We start from the raw sequence: 21,439 nt of genomic DNA on the forward strand, positions 1-21,439 counted from the left end.
GGGGTGCACAACGTGGGGTGCACAACGTGGGGTGCAGACCATGCCCAGGGGCACACGGGGATGGGGTGGGCCCCTTGTGGGGCACACACGGTGCGGGGGGCACAGAGCAGGGGGTGGCCCCGGCTGGGAGCTCTCCCTGGCAGGAGGTGCCGGCACTGCGGCAGCCGCGGGGCCGGGCAGTGCTCACTGCCCGCCCGTGCAGCCCATCCCTGGGTCCCCGGCTGCGCAGGCCGTCCTGGCGGTGCACCCCAATCCCATTCTTATTCCCAGCCCCGTTCCCCTTCCCATCCCGCTCCCGTGCGGGGCGGCTCCAGCCACGCGATGGCGCTGCGAGCCCGCGGTGCGGCACCGACCCGGCACCGACCGGCACCCAGGGACCCCATCCAGCACCCAGGGACCCCATCCTGCACCAGTGATCCCATCCTGCACCCAGTGATCTCATCCTGCACCCAGGGACCCCATCCAGCACCCAGGGACTCCATCCTGCACGCAGTGATTCCATCCTGCACCCAGGGACCCCATCCTGCACCAGTGATTCCATCCTGCACCCAGTGATTCCATCCTGCACCCAGTGATCTCATCCTGCACCCAGGGACCACATCCTGCACCCAGGGACCCCATCCTGCACCCAGTGATCTCATACTGCACCCAGGGACCACATCCTGCACCAGTGATCCCATCCTGCACCCAGGGATCCCACCCTGCACCAGTGATCCCATCCTGCACGCAGTGATCTCATCCTGCACCCAGGGATCCCATCCAGCACCCAGGGACCCCATCCTGCACCCAGTGATTCCATCCTGCACCCAGGGACCCCATCCTGCACCAGTGATCCCATCCTGCACCCAGGGACCCCATCCTGCACCCAGGGATCCCATCCAGCACCCAGGGACCCCATCCTGCACCCAGTGATTCCATCCTGCACCCAGGGACCCCATCCTGCACCCAGGGACCCCATCCTGCACCCAGTGATCTCATCCTGCACTCAGTGATCCCATCCTGCACCCAGGGACCTCGAATCTGCACCCAGTGATCCCATACTGCACCCAGTGATCTCATCCTGCACTCAGTGACCCCATCCTGCACCCAGTGATCTCATCCTGCACTCAGTGATCCCATCCTGCACCCAGGGACCTCGAATCTGCACCCAGTGATCCCATACTGCACCCAGTGATCTCATCCTGCACTCAGTGATCCCATCCTGCACCCAGGGACCCCGAATCTGCACCCAGTGATCTCATCCTGCACCAATGATCCCATCCAGCACCCAGGGACCCCCAATCTGCACCCAGTGACCCCATCCTGCACCCAGTCACCCCCGATCTGCACCCAGTCACCCTCATCCTGCACCCAGGGACCCCATCCAGCACCCAGTGATCCCCAGTCTGCACGCAGTGACCCCCATCCTGCACCCAGGGACCCCCATCCTGCTCCTCATCCTGTAACCTTCATCCCACACCCTACCCTCTGCACCCTGCACCCTTCACCCTGCACCCCTGTGTCCCCTGTGTCCCTGCATCCCTGTGTCCCTGCAGAGAAGCTTCTGGCAAGGATGGGATTTCCAGATGTATTTTCCGGTCACGCCTCCCTCCCTCATTTATTTCAAGGAGAATGTTCTTTGATCTCTGTTTTCCTCAGGAGCTCCCTGGCAGCTCCACCCCAGTGCCATGCTCTGTGCACCCTGAAACGAGCCAGGAAAATGAGGCAGGGCACTGGGGGTGACCCTGCCTGTGCTGCCTTTGGCTCTCCTGGGTTTGGGATTTCAGCAGAGCAGCACCCCAATGGCAGTTTGCTTCCTGTGCCATCTGGCCCATCCCTCTGGATTTGTCTGCCCACACTGATCCCGAGCTGTGCAAGGCACCCTGAGGATCTCCAGCCACAGGGAAGCCTGGCTGCTTTTGCCTTCCTGGCTGTATTTTGGGAATAAATTAAAAAAAATTAAAAAAGAAAAGAAAAGAAAAAAGAAAAGAAAAGAAAAGAAAAGAAAAGAAAAGAAAAGAAAAGAAAAGAAAAGAAAAGAAAAGAAAAGAGGGGGGAAAAAATGTATTGATGGCACAAAGTCCCCCCAAACTTAGCGTGAGGTGAGTGGGACTCACCGGCAGTCTGAGCCCCATTTCCCTCTCTGGGAATGTTCTGAGCTCTCCACAGGGTTGTGGCTGTTCTGCATTTGCTTCTCAGCAAGCCCAAACACCCTGTGTTCTGCAGGGGGGAGGAGAGAGGAAGCAGCTCCGTGCCAGCTGGGCACCAGGGCTGAGCTCAGCCTGTCCCGGCAGAGGCCGCAGGAGTGGCCCATGTCCCCTGGAGGTGGCACCCCCAGAGCTGCCCCGGGGATCCCCAGCCAGGGCTGGGCCTCACGGGGCTCATGGAAAAGGGAAGAGGCATGAGAGATCTGGGGGAGGGCAACAGAGCCACGAGGGACTAAAAAGTTCCTTTATCTGGTGACTGTCACTTCCAAAGGGGAAAGTCCCCACAAGCAGCAGTAGCTGCATTTCTGGGAGAGCTGGGGGTGCTTCCCTGGAGAGGAGAAGGCTCCAGGGAGAGCTCAGAGCCCCTCCAGGGCCTGAAGGGGCTCCAGGAGAGCTGGAGAGGGACTGGGGACAAGGCCTGGAGGGACAGGACCCAGGGAATGGCTCCCAGTGCCAGAGGGCAGGGATGGATGAGAGATTGGGAATTGGGAATTGTTCCCTGGGAGGGTGGGGAGGGGCTGGGCTGGAATTCCCAGAGCAGCTGTGGCTGCCCCTGGATCCCTGGCAGTGCCCAAGGCCAGGCTGGATGGTGCTTGGAGTGCCTGGGAGGTGTCCCTGCCATGGCAAGGAGTAAAACTGGGTGAGCTTTAAGATCCCTTCCAACCCAACCCATTCTATTTCCATGATAATTTTCCGGGTGAATAATTCATCAGCGAACATCTGCCACCTCCAGCTCAGCAGAAAACACCGCCCTGGACTGGGTCCCCTCCCTGCCTGTCCCTGCTCCGAGTCACAGCTCCAGCCTGGAGGTGGGATCCGACCGGGGACACCCCCCATTATCTCCCCAGGTGGCTTTAATTGCTCTAATTAATCTCCCTGGGGGCCACCCCAGAGGGATGGATGGGGCGGTTCAGGGTGACGCGGGACATTGGGGAGCCCAGAAAAAGCCATGCAGTAGTCACAGAAGGTGACTGTGACCACTGCGATCCCAAATTAAACTGGATTTACCCCCAGGGTTGGGCACAGGAGCCTCCTGGGGTCACCAAGCGTTTGGGACCATGGGAAGGGAGGACCCCTCAGTGCCACCCAGGTCTGGGTGGTGGGGACAGAGGCCTGGCCCCGGCGATCCCGGTGCTTCCAGGGGCTCCCCAGCATATTTTTATCCACTTTAATGCACGGCCTCCCTTGTTTTTTATTTTATTCCTGGGATTAACACATCGGGCAGCAGCCGGACTGGCTCCTGCTCAAAAGAGGAGGGGAAAGCGTTTACATAATTCATTTAAATGAGGCACCCGAGGAAACCCAAATTGGACTTGCAGCATGTTTACAGAGCCACGCAGAGCTCCGCCATCCGCATCTGGAGCCGTTAATGCCTCCCAGACGGAGCGCAGGGCATGGATAATTAATTAATTGTGGAGCAGAGCCCTTGCCCAGCCCTCAAAGAGAGCGCTCGGGGCCGCAGGCAGCGACGCCCGGCGCTGCTCCCCTGGGGCACGGATTTAATTCCCGGGGCTTTTCTCCTTCCCAAAATGTTCCTTGAAGGTGCTGGGGGTGGTGGGGTTGAAGCCATGGGAGGAATGAGCCGATCTGGGCTGGAAAATCCCTGCCCGGAGGGGTTTGAGGGGAGGAGGAGCCGTGCGGGGGCTCCTGGGGTTGATGGCAGTGCCAGGGCTGAGCCCTGCCCTGGGAGGGGGAGCGGAGGGGACAGCGGGGAGGGGACACAAGGACCCCGCGGAGGGGACACAGGGACCCCTCGGAGGGGACAACCCCCCTGCAGGGGGAAGCGAAGGGCCCTGCCCCACTCAGCCCCAAACATCCCTGTTCTGTAGGATCAGGCAGCTCCAAGCGGGGGGGGGGGGGGGGGGGGGGGTGTCCTGTGACACATCGGGGGTGCCCCGGGACCCTGCCCCGCGCTCCGCCCCTCCTGCCCTCGGGAATCGCTCCCTGGGGATCCCTCAGGGGCTGGAATCGCTCCCTGGGGATCCCTCAGGGGCTGGAATCGCTCCCTGGGGCGCTCCAGTTGCAGCATCCGGAGGCAGCTCCCGCCCCGAACCCAGTCGTGAGGCCGGGGGGGCTTTGGGGGTTCTGAGAAGGAGCCCCCAGCCCTGCACAGGGACACGGGGACACCTCAACCTTCATTTGCAACCCCGTGCAGCTGGGATTGACTCCTCAGCCCTCCCACTGCTCTCGGAGCGCCTGTCTCTACCTTCAGCACCGCTTTGAAGAGCAAAGGAGGGATGGGAAGGAAGACAGGGAGAAAAAAAAAAAAAAAAAGAAAAAAAAAATTTGAAAGCCTCCAGCTTGAACCCTGCTGCTGGAGAAACATCTGTATCTATAAATATCTGTGCTGGGAGTGGGAACAGGCTGTATCTGTATCTGCAGCAGCTCCCGAGGCAGCAGCAGCAGCAGCCTCGCCCCAGCTAACCCCGCTCCAGCTCCGGCACATGCTCCCGAACATGCTCCAGGCTCCGCAGCCTGCCAGGAGATTTTGGGGATAAACCCCCCACACTGGTCTCCAATAAAACAGGCAATAAAGCAGGGCTGTGCTCGTGTTTGCAGCGTGTTCCCAGCGAGGGGGAGCAGCGGCCCTGGGGTCACTGGGCTCTGGGGGACGGCGGGGCTGTCCTTGCTGGGACACGATGTCCTGCTGCTGTCCCCACCCTGCTGTCACTCTGGCAGTGACCTCGTCCACCCCTCCAGACTGGATTGTGTGTGCTCAGAGAAATCCGGATCACAATCTCAAATCCCAACCCCATATCCCAATCCTATATCACAATCCTATATCCGAATCCCACGTCCAAATTCCGTATCCCAGTCCTATGTCACAATCCTATATCTCAATCCCATATCCCAATCCTATATCCCAGTCCCATATCCCAATCCCACATCCCAATCCTGTATCCCAGTCCCATATCCCAATACCATATTCCAATCTTGTATCACAATCCCATATCCCAATCCTGTATCCCAACCCTATATCCCAGTCCCTTATCCCAATCCCATATCCTAATCCTGTATCCCAACCCTATATCCCAGTCCCTTATCCCAATCCCATATCCCAATCCTGTATCCCAACCCTATATCCCAGTCCCTTATCCCAATCCTGCATCCCAATCCTGTATCCCAACCCTATATCCCAGTCCCTTATCCCAATCCTGCATCCCAATCCTGTATCCCAACCCTATATCTCAGTCCCTTATCCCAATCCTGTATTCCAATCCTGTATCCCAGTCTCTTATCCCAATCCTGTATCCGAATCCCATATTCCAATCCTATATCCCAGTCCTGTATCCGAATCCCATATTCCAATCCTATATCCCAGTCCTGTATCCCAATCCCGTATCTCAATCCCATATCCCAATCTCATATCCCAATCCTGTATCCCAACCCTGTATCCCAGTCCTATATCCCAGTCTCTTATCCCAATCCCATATCATGGTTTGGGATAGCGGGGATGTACCGGGCACCCCAGAGCTCCTCAGCACACGGGGTCACCCCACATTTCTCTGTGCCCCTGAAGTGCACCCCATCCTTACCCTGCATTCCAGGCTTTCCAAGAACTTTTTGGGACTCTCCCATTCCCAGCTAAACCCCACAATCCCGAGGCAGCTCTGGGGCTGCCCTGCTCCTGGGACACTCCGGTGTGGGGTGGCCCTGCCAGGCTGCTCTCAGGGGCCATTTCTCCATCCCACACCTCAAAGCTGTCGTGCTTCTCATCCTAACACATCCATTGTCATTTTCCCTTGGATTGGGGCCGTAAATCCTCCAGAATTCCCTCAAGGAATTGGCTCAAGGAAGGAGGCCAGGAGCCCCCCAGCTCCAAAGATCCCTGAGGGCTGAGTGAGGACTGGAAACCTTTTCCTGACAGACCTCTGCCTCTTTCCACTGGATTCCATTTTCCCCATTTTTTCCTGGCTTTCCTCCTCCCAAAATTCCTCCCTGTGCTTCCCATGGGGAGGGCCTGTAGGGTGGTTTTATTCCCATTACAGGGATCCTACAGCTCCAACAGCAAAATCCTGGGACACATCATTGTCCCAGCTTTGCAAGGACTCACCCAGATCCTGGAGATCCCCGTGCCAGGAGCATCCTCCCCCTGGCACGTAGGGCCCAGGAATGTGGGAAACCCTTGGGATCACACGTGGGGCCCAGGAATGTGGGAAACCCTTGGGATCACATGTGGGGCCCAGGAATGTGGGAAACCCTTGGGATCACATGTGGGGCCACAGGAATGTGGGAAACCCTTGGGACCGGCCCCAAAGGCAGCGCTTTGGGAAGCACAGGCTGCCCTCACGTCCCCTCCTCTGCAGGTCCCCTCTGCAGCACCAGGCTGCGTTGTTTTTCCCTTTCCCCTCCTTCTTTTTCTTCTCCCCATTTCCCCGTAACAACCAGGGCTTTTCAGGAGCCGCCTCCCCTCCCTCCTTGTCCTCCCTGACTCATTCCCGCTGTCCTTCCAGCTGGATGTGCCACTCCCCACGTCCCGGGCTGGCGACAGCGAGGGACTGAATGCAGCACAGTGAACGTTTCCTTCCCTTTGTGCCCATCCGAGCAGGGAATTTCCAGTGCCAGGCACAAACAGCTCATCTCCAAGGGGCTCAGGGGCAGAAATTCCCTGTCCCGTGGCTGTGGGGCTTTAATGGAGCATCATGGATGGACAGGATAGCTTTTCCAGGCTAAGGGATTCGTGATGGACAGGCTGCTTGGGGGCTGCTCCAGCACCACCCTGAGCTGTCCCTGTTGGTGTCTGGGGAGGGGGCAGGGTGCGGCTCATCCAGGTACCACTGTCCTGACTGGGCTGGAAAGAGGGATTGGTTCCCGCAGGGATGGAGGTGGCTTCATGAACCCTGGGGTTTGTCCCCAAATGGCAGCAGTGCTGTCACATGGCAGCCACCTGTGCCAGCCTTTCCCCCACCCATCTCAGTGACCTGCAAAGCTCCTGGTGGCTGCCAGTCCTGTCCCTGTCCCCAGAGCCGTCTGGAAACAGTTGTACTCCAGAAAAACAGTGGGGAATGAAACCCCCCAGCCCCTTCCATCCACTCCCTTCCCATCCACTTCCCTTCGGCTAAAAGGACACAGTGACCCACAAATCCAGTCACTGACCCCAACCTCACCCCTAATCCCCGCACGCCTCCACCAGCCCAGCCCTTTAAGGGGTGTCTGTGCCCCATTAAAGGGAGTTCAAGAGCCTGGAGAAGTGGCCACTGTCGCAGAGGGACACAGCCCGGTGACAAGCTGGCATTTGTGGCACCAAAGGCACGCTGCACACCCCCTCACTGTGGTGTGGCTCACCCTGGAGGGGGAGAATGCACTGAACCCTTCAACTGAACGTGTGGGGTCATCACTGCATGGGGCTTCAGTCCCATCCCAGCCTCTGAATCAGAGAAAAATAAAATGAAAAAAAATCATAGAATCAATCACAAAATCACAGTCACAGAAGGGTTTGGGTGGGAAGGGACCTTAAATGTCATCCAGTGCCACCCCTGCCATGGCAGGGACACCTCCCACTGTCCCAGGTGCTCCCAGCCCCAGTGTCCAGCCTGGCCTTGGGCACTGCCAGGGATCCAGGGGCAGCCCCAGCTGCTCTGGGGATTCCAGCCCAGCCCCTCCCCACCCTCCCAGGGAACAATTCCCAATTCCCAAGATCCCATCCATGCCTGCCCTCTGGCAGTGGGAGCCATTCCCTGGGTCCTGTCCCTGCAGGCCTTGTCCCCAGTCCCTCTGCAGCTCTCCTGGAGCCCCTTCATGCCCTGCAAGGGCTCTGAGCTCTCCCTGGAGCCTTCTTCTCTCCAGGGGAGCCTCCCAGCTCTCCCAGCCTGGCTCCAGAAGGGATCCAGCCCTGCAGCAGCTCTGGGGCAGGGACATTTCCCAGTGCAAAGCAGTGACCCTCGATGTGCAGAAGGGTTTTGGCTGGGGCAGGAATGCAGATTGAGCCCTGTGCATTTGTGTCAACAACTGTCCCTTTCTGCCCTGACATCCTCACCGGGGCTCTAGAGAGGAGAGCTCCAGGCTGTGCCAGGGAGGATGGGCCTCGGTGCCACTGCAGTCGCTGCTCCTGCAAGGCTGCAGACGGGATTTGCAGGATTTAAGGGCTCAGGCACTAAAGGGCTGGAGGATTTACAAGCTTCGTTTTGTTACTTCTGGTGGATAAAGCTGGGAATTGAGGAGAGCCAAGTGCTGGTTCTGCCCTGACAGGGATGCCCCGAGCTCCCACCCCTGACCCCACTGCAGAGGTGCCCAGGGTCCCTCCTGGGGTGATCTGGCTGCTGCTGGTGCCAGCTTTGCCCTTCTCCCTCGGTGCCACATCGGCTTTTTCCTCCCGGATTTCAGGGGAGGAGAACTCTGCCAAATTGCTTAAGCCCGTGCAGACACAGATTTGTGTGTGAGACTCCACCAAAGCCCCAGCCCTCTGCTGCTGGGGCCCAGCCCGAGGGATGCTCGAGGCCACCGGGGCTGCAGGGACTGAATGACAGCAGCAGGGTGACACTCTCCGTGTCCCAGCCTCCACCCCCTCTTTTGTCCCCTGCTGCAGCCCCGGGCAGGGCGCTGGGGGTGCTGGAGGTGCTGTGAGCGCTGTGGGTGCTGTGGGTGCTGGGGGTGCTGGAGGTGCTGTGAGCGCTGTGGGTGCTGTGGGTGCTGTGGGTGCTGGAGGTGCTGTGAGCGCTGTGGGTGCTGTGGGTGCTGGGGGTGCTGGAGGTGCTGGGGGTGCTGGGGGCACTGGGGGTGCTGTGAGTGCTGTGGGCGCTGTGGGTGCTGGGGGGTGCTGGGGGTGCTGTGGGGCGCTGTCCGTGCTGTGGGTGCTGGGGGCACTGGGGGTGCTGGGGGCACTGGGGGTGCTGGGGGTGCTGTGGGTGCTGGGGGTGCTGGGGGCACTGGGGGGCACTGGGGGTGCTGGGGGCACTGGGGGTGCTGGGGGTGCTGTGGGTGCTGGGGGCACTGGGGGTGCTGGGGTGCTGCTGTGGGCGCTGTCCGTGCTGTGGGTGCTGTGGGTGCTGGGGGCGCTGTGGGTGCTGTGGGTGCTGTGGGTGCTGTGGGTGCTGGGGGCGCTGTGGGTGCTGTGGGTGCTGGGGGGGCTGGGGGCACTGGGGGTGCTGGGGGTGCTGGGGGCACTGGGGGGCACTGGGGGTGCTGGGGGTGCTGTGGGCGCTGTGGGTGCTGGGGGTGCTGGGGGCACTGGGGGCACTGGGGGCGCTGGGGGTGTTGTGGGCGCTGTGGCGCTGTGGGTGCTGGGGGTGCTGTGGGCGCTGTCCGTGCTGTGGGTGCTGTGGGTGCTGGGGGCGCTGTGGGTGCTGTGGGTGCTGGGGGTGCTGGGGGCACTGGGGGTGCTGGGGGCGCTGTGGGCGCTGTGGGTGCTGGGGGTGCTGTGGGTGCTGTGGGTGCTGGGGCGCTGTGGGTGCTGTGGGTGCTGTGGGTGCTGTGGGTGCTGGGGGCGCTGTGGGTGCTGTGGGTGCTGTGGGTGCTGGGGGCGCTGTGGGTGCTGTGGGTGCTGGGGGTGCTGGGGGCACTGGGGGGTGCTGGGGGTGCTGTGGCGCTGTGGGTGCTGGGGGGCGCTGGGGGGCACTGGGGGCACTGGGGGCGCTGGGGGTGTTGTGGGCGCTGTGGGCGCTGTGGGTGCTGGGGGTGCTGTGGGCGCTGTCCGTGCTGTGGGTGCTGTGGGCGCTGTCCGTGCTGTGGGTGCTGTGGGTGCTGTGGGTGCTGGGGGTGCTGGGGGTGCTGGGGCTGCCTCCCCACCCACGCCGAACCAGCTGGGCTGCATGAGTGAGGCTCAGCTGACGGCGAGCAGCGACAGTGGGCGCGGGGAGCGGGGCGAGCACGGCTCGGCTGCACATCCCCCGCTGCCAGCGCGGCTGCCGGGGCTGGGAAAGCAGCAGAAATGCCTTTTTTCCGGGAGATAAAGGCTGAGGAGAAAGTAGGGGAAGGTGGATGCTTCGGAGAGGGGACCTGAGCAGGGAAAGGAATCTGCTGGAAGAATCTCCTCCCTGCCGGGAGTGCCCGGGTCCTGTCCCCGCGGCTCCCCGGGGACAGCAGCTGCTCGGGCAGCCCCCCGCTCTCACAGTCCTGCGCTGTGGATGTCACGGGGATATCAAAAATAAAGGAGCAGCTCTGGCTCTCGCCGCGGGAGCTGCAGCCTGGATGTGGCCGTGGTCACATTCCGTCCCTCCGGCCACCGCTTGGGGCTGGTCCAGGCCAGCCAGCGGGAGCATCCCCCGCGTGGGAAGGAGCACCCTGAGCACACCCACAGCCTCGGGGCAGAGGTTCCGCGGCTGGAGCAGCTTCTGGAGCGTCCCCGGGTCACACCAGGGCTGCAGCAGGCACAGACGGGCGGGTTCCCTCCTGTTTGTGCTGTCCTGGACTTTTCCTGGTGCTTCCCGCAGGATCTGTAACCCACTGAGCCCAGGATGACCCCAAATAAATCACTCCTGACAGACCTTTCCCTCTCTGGGCATTAAATCCCGCAGAGAAGAGTTAAATCCCTGCAGCCCCGGGGATGCTGCATCCCCTTCAGGCAAACCTCTGCTGCTGGAGCCGTGTCCGGCCCGTCCCTCCTGCAGGGACCATTCCCATCTCCGTGGGTGCCTCTGCCGTGTCCCCAACACCCATCGTGGAACAGCCTGGCGCCTTCTGTGTCTTCCAGTGATTTTGCTGTGTACAGGTCCCCAAGCTGAGAGCTGATCCCATCTGAGTCACGCTCAGCGAGTGATCGGCTCTGAGCCCCAGCGCTGCCGCTCCCGAGCTCCACCGGCTTCTTGTGCTCTGCTGGCTTTGTCCCACAGGGCCAGGGTACAATGGCATTTTGGGAATTAGGAATTGTTCCCTGGGAGGGTGGGGAGGGGCTGGGCTGGAATTCCCAGAGCAGCTGGGGCTGCCCCTGGATCCCTGGCAGTGCCCAAGGCCAGGCTGGACACTGGGGCTTGGAGCACCTGGGACAGTGGGAGGTGTCCCTGCCATGGCAGGGGTGGCACTGGATGGGATTTAAGGTCTCTTCTCACCCAAACCTCTCTGTGAATCCATGACTTTCCCTTTTCAAAGGCACAGTCTCAGTGAAGCAAATCACAAGATCCAGCCCCAGAAGGAACCTCCTGGAGCTCTGAGCTTCAACCACAGACCAGCAGTTCCCAGATCCAATATTCCTGCCTGGCACTGTTTTTAAGTGAGATGAGATGGATCCTAATATGACTTTGAAAAATGGTGCAAGTGGGCAGGAAGGATTGCTGGAGTGTATTTGCAACTGTGGACACCAGGAAAGGAGCGTGGATGTGGCCACAGCTGAGCTGTTCCCCTTCCTGGGAACATCCTGAAACCCTGAGCTGTTCTGGTTCCCAGGATCCCCTGAATCCCAGAGACCTCATGAATCCCTGAGCTGTTCCCCTTTTCAGGAACACACCAAATCCCTGACCTGTTCCCAAGAACACCCTGATTCCCTGAGCTGTTTCCCTTCCCAGGAACAATCCGAATCCCTGAACACTGAATTCTCAGGAACACTCTGAATCCCTCAGGAGAATTCCCATGGCTGGACTGTCCATCCTGACGGCACAAAGAACCTGCCAGGTTTTCCTATGGTATATCTCAAGTTGAAATCAAACTTATTTCAGTATTTTGCCCTTTTTCTTTTGCTTCCGAGGAAATCTGGCTGCAGGATCTTTGTTCCCCACGTATTTCCATGTTCTGAAGCACTTGGAATATAAAAATGGAGTGTGAATCATATCCTTGCTTTAAATAAAACTCCTTCCATCCTTAAGGATGTGTTTGTCACTGATTGTGTGACTCCTGTGATTGAGCAGTGCTTAGAAGGAATAAAGCAGCTAATAATTATCCAGAAATTCCACCAAGGAGTGCTTTATTGAGGAAGAGATAATGAAAGAGGCAATGTTTGAGGGGAAGAAATAAAGTTTTTTTATTAAATCAAATTATAGAGCTGGAAGATAAAGACTGGCTTTTAACCACAGAGTTTGGCCATGGACAGTGGAAAACATGGAAAACCCAATTTTTTCTCTCTATTCTATTTAATCTAACGATGTTTGTGAGTCACCCCTGCCTCCTTTCCATCCTTTCCCAGCAGAACTGTCACAGCACTATCACAGCGGGACAATAAAAGTCATCTCCTTATCTGCCAGGGGGATGGATTGGGGAAATTATTTGTAGAAGAGCAGAAAAAAAGAAATATTACCTTTTTTTATTTACCTATTACCTGCTGCAGATCCCACCTTCACGTCACTGTTTTCCTGCTTTTCCTTTGGAATGCTGTGCTGGGAGCCCCAGGAAGGGCTGGGCGATCCCACACATTGTGGGCTTTGGTGGCCTTTTCTCCACTCCAAAATGTCCCAACTCTTTCCAGGCAATAAAAAGTTTGGAGAGCTGGCCCTGGAGTCAGGGAAATTTCTCCAGTACCTGTGGGATGCAGGGCTCAGCTTCAGGAGGTTCACGGATCCTCTGGGATCTGAGTTCTGGGAGTCACAGCTACGGGATGTGTACCTTCTGTACCATGCTCTGATGGGCAGAACCCATTTTTTTCCTTCACTTTCCCATTTTATCCCAAAATTTCCCTTCTTTGAGCTATTCCTGGCCCCTCTCTACTCCTGAGGATGAAGAAATTGGGCAGACAAGGGGGATTTTGGTGGCACAGCTCACACATCATTTTGGGACCCTCTCCTGGGTCACAGGGGAGGGTCACGGTCCTGAGAGCTCCTTTATCCAGGGAAGAGGTGGAGTCACCATTCCTAGAAGTGTTCAAAACCTGAGCAGACACTTCCTGCCATGGTTTAGAGGGAATGGTGGGATTCAAAGCTTGGACTTGATAATCTTGGTATGTCTTTCCCAACCCTGATGTGATTCCGAATGATCTGAACCAGGAAGAGGCTGGAACTTCCAGAACTTCCCCTAAGATATTCTGTCCCACCACATTTTCAGGAGCTCTAGGACAGGCAGGATTTCATTATGTCCCAAATATCCCTCCTTTCACATTCCCAAATAAATTTGATTTTCCCCCAGCGTTTTGAAGGTCCAGTGTGGAGGACACCCAGCCACAGATGTTCAGCAGAGCCTGGGAGAAATGGTTGGAGTAGGAATTGAAATTCCAGCAATCCCATTGTCCAGAACAGGGATTGACCACGGACACTGCCGGGGAAGGAGCAACCTGGAGATCTCCTGAAACCTCCTGAGGACAGATGGAAGGTGCTCCATGACACACTGAGTGCCCCAGACCCCAATTCCATGAGAAGTTAAAAACAACCCTAAGGAATATATTGGAAACATCTGGAGCAGTGAGAAATGTCCCTGTCCCCAGGGGCTGGGGGTTGGCAGAGAGAATCTGAGGAAATCTGGGGTGGGTTCCTGGGAAGGAGAGGTTATAGGAACCCTCTGGAGAGAGCAATCTGTGTGCAAACACATCCATAACCATGGACAGACATCCATGACCATGGATACGCATCTGTAAAGGTGGACACACAGCCATAAATATGGACAGACATCCATAAATAAATACGGACACACAGCCTTAAACATGGACACACAGCCATAAATAGGGATACACAGCCATTAAACATGGACACACATCCATGAACTTTGACACACAGCCATAAATATGGACACACAGCCATGAACATGGACACACATCCATGAACACGGACACACAGCCATAAATGTGGACACACATCCATGAACACGGACACACAGCCATAAATGTGGACACACATCCATGAACACGGACACACAGCCATAAATGTGGACACACATCCATGAACACGGACACACAGTCATAAATATGGACACACAGCCATAAATGTGGACACACATCCATGGATATGGACACACAGCTGTAAACATGGACACACATCCATAAACATGGACACACATCCATGGATATGGACACACAGCTGTAAACATGGACACACATCCATAAACATGGACACACATCCATTGCTATTGACACACATCCATAAATGTGGACACACATCCATGAACAAGGACATACATCCATGGACATGGACACACATCCATAAACGTGGATACACATCCATGAACAAGGACACACATCCATAAATGTGGACACACTTCTGTAAATGTGGACACACATCCGTGGACGTGGACACACATCCATGGATGTGGACACACATCCGTAAATATGGACACACATCCATGAACAAGAACACACACACACATCCATAAATGTGGACACACATCCATGAACAAGGACACACATCCGTAAATGTGGACACATATCCATGGACATGGACACACATCCGTAAATATGGACATACATCCATGAACAAGAACACACATCCATAAATGTGGACACACATCCATAATCGTGGACACACATCCATAATCGTGGACACACAGCCATAATTGTGGACACACAGCTGCAAACACAGACACACACATAAATGCAGACACACACATGGATGTGGACAGTTGTGCATGGATACAAACAAGCAGCCTGTCACCAGGAACCCCACCAGGAACCTTCTTCCAGCAGCTCAAACACAGACACCAGCAAGGGATGAGTATCCCTCCTCCAAGGGGGTTGGATGTGTGGAGAGCCTCCAGACATGGAAAAGGCACAAACAAGGCCCTGATTTGGAGCATTTCCAGCAGCTGGCAGGACCCGGGGAGGGGTTGCTGTGCTTAACCTGTGGAACAAACTTGCTGAGACCCAGCTGCTTGTGTTGGCTGTGCCATGGTTCCTTCCAGGGCCACCATGTCCTTCCCAGGCCTCCTCCTGCCTTCCAGCCTATGAAGTGGCTCCAGGAAATCTCCTTTTCTTCCATGTCCATGGCTCCTGAGTTCTCCAGACATTTCTCCCAGGCTCTCTCACTCCCCTGGGCAACTCAGCAGCTCTCCAGTGAGGGTGACAGCCAGGTTGTCCCAGCAAGTGTGCAGATGGCTCTTAGGACAGGCCCAACAAGGTCAATAATTGTCCACAAACCAGCAAAACCAAATCCATTCTTCCTCTGGCAATTTTGGGAAGTGGTTCTGGAGCCTCCACTGGTGCTCAGTGGTGAGGAAAAGCTTTGCAGTCTCGGAGAAGGTGAGAGGCTCATGACTGGAGGTCTCAGGCACCCTGTAGGGATGGGGACAGTCCTGCTCCTGTGGGACGAGGCACTGGAGCACATTCATGTCCCAAAACAGGGCAAATCTCTCTAAAAATCCTCATTCTCCCTAGGTCAGTGGGAAGGAATGGTGGGATGGGAATGGCTCCTCCCTGTTCCTCAGAGCTTTGCAGCAGACTCTGCTCCTGCACAGAAAATGGGGAGAAAACATGGATTTGAGGGCCTTTTTCCACCTTCACATTCCCTGTCAGCAGCCTTGGAATAGCAGGTGTGGCAGAAAACAACCTTGGTGATGCACAGGGTCCCTATAAAGGTGAGTTTGCTCTTGTCATGTGCCACAGCCATCCTCATTTCAGTCACCCTGGGCTGGATTCCCCCCATGGAAAGGACAGGGAAGAAAGCACGGAGCTGTTTTGCCAGAAGATGAACCAACAGCTCGCTGTGTCTCTCCACAGTCCATCTCCACATTTATCTTCCTTTCCCCATCCTGCTCTTCCCACGTGCAATCTGCTGCTCTGGAGCAATCTGGGTTTCCATGAAGCCCCTGGGGTGATGGGGAGGGAGCTGCTCTGCTTTGGGAGCCTCTTTTAGAGCTGGGTTCAAATCACTGCTGCTCCTTTTCCCTTCTCAACTCGCCCCAGTCTCCAGGGAGATCAGGGGAACCTTTCCAACTGGGGAGGAATTTTCCACCTAAACACTTTCCTGACCTGAAATCACTTCTTATCTTCCCAGCAGAAAACCTTATTTCCATAGAAGGTGCCTTTTCCCTCAGCAACTAAAACCCTTGAGCTCAGCTTCCAGAAAAGAGAGGTTTTATCCTGAACACTGAGCACCAAGGATGGGGTTTTTTTGCAAATAAAATTCCCCAGGATGTGTCCTCAGGGGCCCATCCTGGGAGTTTCCAACCCCCTGGTGAAGGCTGGGAGCCAGCAGCACATCAGCTCCCTGCAGAACTGTTCAGGTCCCTCAAACCACCAGCACAGAGCTGGAGAGCCAAGGAACCCTCCCAAGCCAGCCAGACTTGGCTGCCAGAGGGGGCTGAACTCATTCCTGGCGATGCTGTTGGCAGCTCTGCTTCCCTGGGATCTGTGAATCCAGCCCTGGAAAGGCTGCAGCTGACTAATGGCAAACACATGGGCATTCCCTTCCCTTCCCTTCCCTTCCCTTCCCTTCCCTTCCCTTCCCTTCCCTTCCCTTCCCTTCCCTTCCCTTCCCTTCCCTTCCCTTCCCTTCCCTTCCCTTCCCTTCCCTTCCCTTCCCTTCCCCTTCCCCTTCCCCTTCCCCTTCCCTTTCCCCTTCCCCTTCCCCTTCCCCTTCCCCTTCCCCTTCCCCTTCCCCTTCCCCTTCCCCTTCCCCTTCCCCTTCCCCTTCCCCTTCCCCTTCCCCTTCCCCTTCCCCTTCCCTCCTGATGGAGGATTCCCCCTGATGGAGGATCAGGGCAGGGATGGAGGATCAGGGCAGGGATGGAGGATCAGGGCAGGGACGTAGGATCAGGGCAGGGATGCTCCATCCTCTCCTCTGCCCCAGCAGCTCAGCCTGGCAGCACCAGCTGGCCCTGCACGGGGCTTGGCAGCAAACCCCAGGATTCTGGGCTAAAAGGAGCCTTTTCCAGGCCAGATGGAGGCAGGGATGGTGGCTTGTGGTGCTGTGGGCTGCCAACAATGGCAGGGATAAACCTGGACAGGGAAAACATGAAGGTTTCCCTTTGGATTGTGTCCCCCACTGTCCCCACCTTCAGACAGCCCAGGCCTTGGAGCAGGGGTGTCCTGAGAGCAGCTGGAAGCGTTTTCCTTGCACATGGACATCTGCAGGCCTCATTTGTGCCCACAGGCACAAGGACTGGAAGATTTCCAGGAAATCTGTTCCTACCCCAAGGAGTGCCGTGAAAAACCCCCGAGGAGCTGTGGGGGGGCTGGTGGAGCAACTGGGGCCATCCAAGAAGGAAAATCGAGGTGTGAAACAAGGCCATGGCTTCCAGACAAGCCCTGGCAGCATTCAGGGGTTGGCTTTTTTGTGGATACAGCAGGGAGGTTGATATTGTTAAAACTTTCCAGTGTGGAGTGATGGCAATGACCATTCCTGAAATAAAAAAAAAATTATTTTGCCAATCCTCTGTGCCCTGGTTGCTCCCAGCATGGGCTGCTGGGTTTCAGATGCCTCGTCCTGCAGCTCCAAATCCTCCTGGCAGAAGATCTGTGACCTCAGGGACAACATTCCCCCTCAGAGCCCCAAATCCCAAATCCATCTGCACAACCCTTTGTGTCCATGGTTGGAATAATAAAATCACTGAGGTGGGAAAATCCCACTGAGATCGAGCCCAACTGTTAACCCAGCACTGCCAAGGCCAGAGTCTCCAACTCTGGGCTTGGTTTTGGGTCCCTCTGGACAAGAAGGACCTGGAGGGGCTGGAGCATGTCCAGGGCAAGGAATGGAGCTGGGAAGGGGCTGGAGCCCCAGGAGAGGCTGAGGGAGCTGGGAAGGCACTCAGCCTGGAGAAAAGGAGGCTCAGGGGGGACCTTGTGGCTCTGCACAACTCCTGACAGGAGGGGACAGCCGGGGGGGGTCGGGCTCTGCTCCAGGGAACAGGGACAGGAGGAGAGGGAATGGTCTCAGGCTGGGCCAGGGCAGGCTCAGGTTGGAATCAGCAGGAATTTCCCCATGGAAAGGGTGCTCAGGCCTTGGCAGGGGCTGCCCAGGGAGGTTTGGAGTGCCCATCCCTGGAGGTGCCCAATAAACCACTAGAGGTGGCACCGAGTGCTCTGGGCTGGGCACAAGGGGGTGTCAGGTCACAGATTGGATGTGATGATCCCAAAGGTCTTTTCCAGCCCAGCTGATTCAGGGATTCAGGGATTCTGTGAGGTCCCTTCTGGCAGCAGCTGCCTGAGGCAAAGCTGAGAGACAGCCTGGGCTTTGCTTCCCGACATGGAACACACTGTGCGAGACAGATCCTGGTGGGACTGAGGTTCACACATTCCCAAAAAAGTTTGGATGGAAGATCCAAGTGAGATGACACTTTAACTGGAAATAACAGCAGCAGAGAAATCAACAAACTCCAGGCCTTGGAGCCTGTTCCTTCATTTCCATCAAATCCAGCATATTCCTCTAAAACTGTCTGGAGCAGAGCATTGTTTTTTTTTTTTTTTTGTTTTGTTTTTTTTTTTTATCCCAGAAGACACCACCAGCAGTTTCTGGTTCAAATTATGAGGTAATAAAACAAACCCCACCACGCTGCTGTTTGTTACTAATTATGGGACTTGTGTTTTGGTGTCAGCAGCTCCCAGCCTCAATCCACTGGCAGCAATAACAATCCAAAAGCAATTCAGGTCGGATTTTACAAGCCTTTAAACACATTATCTCTGACTCCAGTCAAATCATCACTCCTGGATGATATTCCTATAAGACACGGTCAGCAGATGTTCCTGAGTGTGAATCCAGCTGTTTTCTCTGCTGATGTATGGACAGAATTGACTTTATCATTAATCTCATCCCATGTCCAGTGGTGGAATTTGAATTTTGGGAGGCAGGATAGGACCCAGCAGGGTATTTAGACAGGAGGTAAGAAGGGGCTCATCTCTCCTCATGGGAGTGGTGGCACTGGATGTTTCCAAGGAAAAAGTGCTCCGGAACCCGCAGGCACCCAAGGTGGCTTTAGGAGGGGTCACAGAGCCCATCTGGACACTGGACACGGGTCAGAAGGGCCAGATTCTGATGTTTTTATGGAATTATATAATCACCAAGGTTGGAAAAGCCCCCAGAGATCATTGAGTCCAACCTTTAACCCAGCCCTTCCCAGGCCAGCACTGCCCGTGTCTCCAAGTGCCACCTCCACAGGGCTTCTAAATCCCTCCAGGGATGGGGATCCACCACTGCCCTGGGCAGCTGTGCCAGGGCTGGCCAGCCCTTTCCATGGAGAATTCTTCCCAAATATCCACCCTGAGCCTGGCCCAGCCTTTCCCTCTCCTCCTGTCCCTGTTTCCTGGAGCAGAGCCCGACCCCCCCCGGCTGTCCCCTCCTGTCAGGAGTTGTGCAGAGCCACAAGGTCCCCCCTGAGCCTCCTTTTCTCCAGGCTGAGTGTCTTCCCAGCTTCCTCAGCCTCTCCTGGGCTCCAGATTCTTCCCAGCTCCCTCAGCCTCTCCTCACAGGACTGCAACACATTCCAGTAGTGGGAGCTGAAATCAGCCCCTGTGAATCCCAGAATTCTAGAATGGTTTGGGTTGGAAGGGACTTTAAATCCCATCCAGTGCCACCCCTGCCATGGCAGGGACACCTTCCACTATCCCAGGTGACTCCAAGCCCTGTCCAGCCTGGCCTTTGGCACTGCCAGGGATGTTGAAGATGTGAAAGAACTCATCTGACTGCTGCCAATCACAGGGAAAAGCAGCAATCCTGGAGGCAGTGAGGACTGGCATAGCACAGCTGGAAAGAGTCACCTGGAGGAGGAATAGCTCATGTTGGGCTCTGAGCAGCTTCCCAAGCTGCCAGAAGGATTCAGTATCTGGAGTCACATCAGGACAGCAGCCCTGGCTATGGAGGGAGCTTTATTTGCAGCTCCAGCAGGAAACTTCCACTTCAGCACTGCTGATTGCACTGCTGCTCCCCTCACCCGCAGGATATGGAGTGTCAGACTGGAGGTGTTTGCAGATGAGAGATAACAACTGTTGGAAAATTAAATTAGGAGTGCTTAGAAAGTGTTCTTGGAGCTGCAGAGCCAAGCCAGCTGTGCCTGCCACACCTGGGGAGCACAGTGGGAGCTGATAAAATCTTGCTGTTTCACCCAGCAACAGGTCCTGGAGGGAAATTGTCACCTGGCCAGGGAGGAGGAAGCAGCCCTTGGAGCCAGGAGAAAGCAGAGGCAGGTTTCAAGAGGCACAGAGGCCTCACCAGGCCTTTGATGTGTGTTTGCAGTGTGCGTGCCTACAGCTGTGCTCCCAAAAAAAGCTGCTGTGCCTCCTTGTGTTTTGTTTGGATCTGTCAGGTCAAGAGGAGGGGACAGGGATTGAGGAGGCCTTGATGCTTGTTCAAGCTCTGCTGGGTTCCCCCATCCCCAAACCAGGTGGGTACAGGGAGAAACTGCCCACAAACAGATGCAAAATAATAATAATAAAAAAAAGTCCCTCACGGTTTCTCAAGGCAGGCTGGAGAACCAGAAGGAAATTCTGCTCCTGCCCTGAGCTCATCCCCCAGCGTGGGCAGCAGGATGAGAGAGGGGATCCTCCCCTCTGCTCCACTCAGGTGAGACCCCACCTGTGGAGCTGCCTCAGTCCTGGGACCAATAGCAGGAGGACGTGGAGCTGCTGGAGAGAGTCCAAAGGAATCCACGGAGCTGCTGCAGGGCTGGAGCCCCTCTGAAGCCAGGCTGGGAGAGCTGGGGGTGCTCCCCTGGAGAGGAGAAAGCTCCAGGGAGAGCTCAGAGCCCCTCCAGGGCCTGAAGGGGCTCCAGGAGAGCTGGAGAGGGACTGGGGACAAGGCTTGGAGGGACAGGACCCAGGGAATGGCTCCCAGTGCCAGAGGGCAGGGATGGATGGGATCTTGGGAATTGGGAATTGTTCCCTGGGAGGGTGGGGAGGGGCTGGGCTGGAATTCCCAGAGCAGCTGGGGCTGCCCTTGGGTCGCTGGCAGTGCCCAAGGCCAGGTTGGACACTGGGGCTTGGAGCAGCCTGGGACAGTGGGAGGTGTCCCTGCCATGGCAGGGGTGGGGTGGGGTGGGATGGGATTTAAGTTACCTTCCAACTCAAACCATTCCATGAGTACAAAACCCTCCCCATGCCAGGCTGTATTCCTGCCTATCCAAAGGCAAACAGCACAACAATCCCAGACAGGATCATTTGCTTTTTTTCCTTAAACAGACACAGAAAGCTAAACTCTCTCTTTTCCTTTCCCTAGTGAAACAACTGCTCACTTTTAAATTTTTAAAGGTTTATTAAACCTTAACAAAAAAAAAATACAACAAAAGGACTAAATAAGGAAAAATTACAGCCGTGGCTGCCTGCCACGTGCTCCTCTTCAAAATGGATGCTCCACCTTTTATACTTCTAGCTCCTCCTAAAGTCCTGTCACTGACTCCTTCCTTGCTGTCCAGGGGTGGAGATCACTTTCTTACACCTTGATTGGAGGTCAGGTGCTGCCATAGTAATGAGCCAACCTTCCCAAATGCCCGGATTACCGGGCCATCCCATAATAACGGTGCAGGGGGGAGGGCACATTACAGTA

The 21,439-nt window shown here is 56.4% G+C and overlaps 1 long non-coding RNA gene across 1 annotated transcript in view; it reads right to left on the reverse strand.

Moving 5' to 3' along the window:
* Positions 1 to 21,439, reverse strand: part of LOC137462409 (uncharacterized) — a 405,163-nt gene that overhangs the window by 49,099 nt on the left and 334,625 nt on the right. The gene's annotated exons all lie outside the window — the stretch shown is intronic.

This window comes from Anomalospiza imberbis, chromosome 25, assembly GCF_031753505.1.
Source record: "Anomalospiza imberbis isolate Cuckoo-Finch-1a 21T00152 chromosome 25, ASM3175350v1, whole genome shotgun sequence".
In the NCBI taxonomy this organism is placed as follows: Eukaryota; Metazoa; Chordata; class Aves; order Passeriformes; family Viduidae; genus Anomalospiza; species Anomalospiza imberbis.